Below are 5107 nucleotides of genomic sequence, written 5' to 3'. Positions count from 1 at the left end.
AAGCTGCACTTAGATCCGCTCTCCTCGTCTGCCTTCGCTGTCTGCATTCATAACAGAACGATAGACCACAAATGGATCTAGCGGCTTACTGCAAGGAACCTGTGCCCACGCCTTCCACGGTCAGCGAGCCTGTGCCCACGCCTTCCACGGTCAGCGAGCCTGTGCCCACGCCTTCCACGTTCAGCGAGCCAGCGCCCACGCCTGTCACTGTGAGCGAGCCTGCGGCCACGCATGTCACTGTGAGCGAGCCAGCGTCCACGCATGTCACTGTGAGCGAGCCAGCACCTACGCATGTCACTGTGAGTGAGCCAGCTCCTGCGGCCTCTACCGTCAGCGAGCCAGCGCCTGCGGCCTCTACCATCAGCGAGCCAGCGCCTGCGGCCTCTACCGTCCCAGAGCCAGCGCCTGTAGCCTCGACCGACCCAGAGCCTTCCTGGGCTCCGCCGCAGCCCTGCCGTCCGCGGCTCATCCTTCTACGGCGTCAGCCTCTCGAGGCCTCCGAGCCTTCTAGGACTCCTCTTCCAGAGTTTCCCGGGGCTCCTTCTCTTGAGCCTCCCGAACCTCCCAAAGCTCCGCCTCTCGAGCTTCCCAGAGCTCCACCTCCCGAGCCTCCTACGGCTCTGTCCCTAGAGACTCCAGAGCCTTCTTGGGCTCCACCGCGGCCCCGCCGTCCGCAGCTCATCCTCCTACGGCGTCTGCTTCTCAAGTCCCTCGAGTCTTCCAGGGCTCCTCCTCAAGAGTCTTCCAGGGCTCCTCCTTCCGAGCTTTCCAGAGCTCCGCCTTCCGAGCTTTCCAGAGCTCCGCCCTCCGAGCTTCCTAGAACCCTGTCTTCCGAGGCTTCCTGAGCTTTCCAGAGCTCCGCCCTCCGAGCTTCCTAGAACCCTGCCTTCCGAGCTTCCTGAGCTTCCCAGAGCTCCGCCCTCCGAGCTTTCCAGAGCTCCACCCTCCGAGCTTTCCAGAGCTCCGCCTTCCGAGCTTTCCAGAGCTCTGCCTTCCGAGCTTCCTGAGCTTTCCAGAGCTCCGCCCTTCGAGCCTCCCAGAGCTCCACCTCTCAAGCCTCTCGAGCCTTCCAGGGCTCTGCCCCTCCAGCCTCTCGAGCCCCTCGAGCCTTCCAGGGCTTTGCCCCTCATGCCTCTCGAGCCTTCTACGGCCCTTCTCCCCGAGCCTCCTATGGCTCCGCCTCCCGAGCCTCCTACGGCTCCACCTCCAGAGCCTCCTGCCCACCTCCCGAGCCTCCCACGCTCTGCTCCCAGAGACTCCAGCTCTGGGCTCCACCTCGAGCATCCTACGCTCGCCTCCTGAGCCTCCTACTGCCTCCCGAGCCTCCCGGCTCTGCTCCCAGAGACTTCTGAGCTTCGGGCTCCACCTCGAGCCTCCTACGGCTCCCAAGCCTCGAGCCTCTACAGCCTCCCAAAGCCTCCTACGGCTCCATCTCCCGAGCCTCTTACGGCTCTGCTCCCAGAGACTCCAGAGCTTTCTAGGGCTCCACCTCTCGAGCATCCTACGGTTCCGCCTCCTACGGCTCCGCCTCCCGAGCCTCCTTCGGCCCCGCCTCCCGAGCCTCCTATGGCTCTGCTCCCGGAGCCTCCCAAGCCTCCCACGGCTCCGCCTCCCGAGCCTCCCTACGGCTCCGCCTCCCGGGCTCTCTAGGACTCCGCTCCTCAAGTCTCTCAAGCCTCCCAGGGCTCCACCCCTCAAGTCTCTTGAGCCTTCCTGGGCTCCACTTCCCGAGCCTCCTACGGCTCCGCCTCCAGAGCCTTCCAGGCCTCCGCCTCTAGAGCCTCCGCCTCTAGAGCCTCCTATGGCGCCACCTCCATCGGCCCCGCCACCAGAGCCTTCCAGGTCTCTGCCTCTAGGGCCTCCTCCCAGGCCTCCTGACCCGGCCCCTATCTTGTGGCCTCCTCCCAGGCCTCCTGACCCGGCCCCTGTCCTGTGGCCTCCTCCCAGGGCCCCTGACCCTGTTCCTGACCTGTGGCCTCCTCCCAGGCTTCCTGACCCAGCCCCTGTCCTGTGGCCTCCTCCTGGGCCCCCTGACCCTGTTCCCGTCCTGTGGCCTCCTCCCAGGCCTCCTGACCCAGTCCCTGTCCTGTGGCCTCCTCCCAGGCCTCCGGACCCTGTTCCCATCCTGTGGCCTCTTCCCAGGCCCCCTGACCCTGTTCCCATCCTGTGGCCTCCTCCCAGGCCTCCTGACCCTGTTCCAGTCCTGTGGCCTCCTCCCAGGCCTCCTGACCCTGGTCCTGTCCTGTGGCCTCCTCCCAGGCCTCCTGACCCAGTCCTGCGGCCTCTTCCCAGGCCCCCTGACCCAGTCCCTGTCCAGTGGCCTCCTCCCAGGTCCCCCAAACCTGTCCTTGCCCTGTGGCCAGCTCCCAGGCCTCCTGAACCTATCCTTGCCCTGTGGCCAGCTCCCAGGCCTCCTGAACCTATCCTTGCCCTGTGGCCAGCTCCCAGACCTCCTCAACCTATCCTTGCCCTGTGGCCAGCTCCCAGACCACCTGAACCTGTCCTTGCCCTGTGGCCAGCCCCCAGGCCTCCTGAACCGGTCCTTGCTCTGTGGCCAGCTCCCAGGCCTCCTGAACCGGTCCTTGCCCTGTGGCCAGCTCCCAGGCCTCCTGAACCTACCCTTGCCCTGTGGCCAGCTCCCAGACCACCTGAACCTGTCCTTGCCCTTTGTGCCCCCCAGGACTTCCTGCCTGCCCTGTGTGCCCCCCTGGAGTCCCTGCCTGCCCTCTGTGCCCCCCTGGACTCCCTGCCTGCCCTCTGTGCCCCCTTGGACTTCCTGCCTGCCCTCTGTGCCCCCTTGGACTTCCTGCCTGCCCTTTGTGCCCCCCTGGACCTCCTGCCTGCCCTCTGTGCCCCCTTGGACCTCCTGCCTGCCCTCTGTGCCCCCCTGGACCTCCTGCCTGCCCTCTGTGCCCCCCTGGACCTCCTGCCTGCCCTCTGTGCCCCCTTGGACTTCCTGCCTGCTCTCGTGCCCCCCCCTGGTCTACCCGTCTGCTCCTGGTGTTTTTTTTTTGTTTTTTTTTCGGATCGTCTGGAATCCGATCCTTGAGGGGGGGCTCTGTTACATATACCTTGTCTTGTTTCACCGTTGCCCCTTTGTTTACCATTTTTGTCACTTTTGTAGCTCCATAGTCTCCCTGTTAGCGTTCGTGTTCTCTGTCATTGTTTTCACCTGTCCTCATTAGTTTGCCATTGGTTTCTGTTTATTCCCTCGTTATCTTGTTGGTGTTCTGTTTGTTCATTGGCCCCTTAGTCCCACGTTCATGTATTTATACCTTGGGTTTTGGTTCTGTCCTTGTCTATCGTTGAACGTTGTTAGCCTGGTGTGTGTTCCCTGCCTGTGTTTTCAGTGATATGTTTATTTCCCCATTGAGGGTTTTTCATTTGTTTTGATTTTGTTAAATAAAAGTAAAGCTGCACTTAGATCCGCTCTCCTCGTCTGCCTTCGCTGTCTGCATTCATAACAGACTCAAAGTTCCAAAATTGCATGATATTACAACTTGTTTAACAAGCAATTGCAGAGACAGCTGTACAAAACATGGCAAATTGTATTCTTTTTTGATTATTGTACACCTGTACAAATGCCAGCATTGCAGCATTTTTTATCAATTGGGTTGCTAGGAGACATCTCTGGTGACAGTGGAACACCTGAGGTGCGTTCCAATCCACAGTGTTCACTGCTCCCTACTCACTGAGCACAGGATATCTGTTGAAGTCCAGTTCACTTATAATACCAATACCCTGCAACATCATCAAACAAACAACGCTTGTGTCGCGCTGATCACAGGGTTCCAAAGTACCAAAAATATATGATAAATCCCTGGATATGTTTCCAAGTCATTTTTAATGTGACCGTCATATAACAAAAAGGAAAAAGGTTCATTTTCACATATTACAACCCCTGGGACATAAAATACTCATATATAGCTTACTCCTAAATGGAAACATAATGAAGCTAATAATGTCAAGAGATGATGGTTTTCTCCAACAACATCTCTTGGTATTAGACCAATCATCAATTGTTTGTTAATTCTCTTAAAAGTGGCGTGCATTTTTGTGCTGCTCGATGTGAAGGCTTTACTTAAAGGCAGGCAACTTAATTATGCTGCCTCCTAAGATACCTTGTCTTTGACAAATACTAAGATAATAATCCAAGATGGCAGACAAAGCAAAAGAGTTGACAAATATAAATACTATTCCTTAAATACAAAATAAAGATTGGCAATTTTACCCAATATTATTGTGTTTGTGTCTACTGATTATTTTTATTCTTATTAGAACATTGCGCCGATTCCAGAAAGGTATCTTTGTAATTTGCATCAGACAGGCTGAGAGTTAGCTTAGCGTCATGCTAACGACAAACTCTATAGAGCACAACTGTTTGTTTCTGGAAGTAAAAATCACATTCAGTTTTCCGTAGATTAATTGATTTTCAATGATAACTTATAAAACTTTTAAGACAGACCTACCATGAGCTCCGGGGTTGTTCATTGATGGTGTATGCTTCCGTTGAAGCCATCAGTCTGTGCTATTTCAACTTTACTGTTTGATAGAGGAATTCAAGGTAAACAACTGCATTACCCATCGAGAATACTTCACTAATCTGAGAACTGCAGACAACAAAGCCATTAAAATTTCCATCGGAGTGACAGCCTGCTCCTATGATGCATGATGAATGATATAATCGCGTCGGTCTCTCTTCTCCCTTAAACTACTTATATATTTGTACATACCAGAATATTTAGCAAAAAACTAGCTGTGTTTATACTTATAATCAACAACCTAAAATCAATAGTTTTTTATATTCTCTTACAAAATTTTTTTTTTTACCACTCGTTATTTTCGCATGCAAATGAGCTTTTGATTCATCACAAATGTTTGCCAGAAGTTTGCAGCTATTCGCCAGTAGTGGTGAACCTCTGGCAAACCTTTGGCAACAATGAACAATTTGCTGCAAGTTTGCCACAAAGCTCATTTGCATGTGAACATTTTCAGTGATTCAACTCTTGATTTTCGTAAGGGTACCCATAGTTTTTTATTCAATTAAAAAATGTGCAATGCTTGATGGGATTGTAGTTTGTGCCCTTGTGAAAGACGGTAAGTACAC

The sequence above is a fragment of the Xyrauchen texanus genome, chromosome 50 (genome assembly GCF_025860055.1).
Source record: "Xyrauchen texanus isolate HMW12.3.18 chromosome 50, RBS_HiC_50CHRs, whole genome shotgun sequence".
Classification (NCBI taxonomy): Eukaryota; Metazoa; Chordata; class Actinopteri; order Cypriniformes; family Catostomidae; genus Xyrauchen; species Xyrauchen texanus.
Note: the sequence above shows the minus strand (reverse complement) of the source record.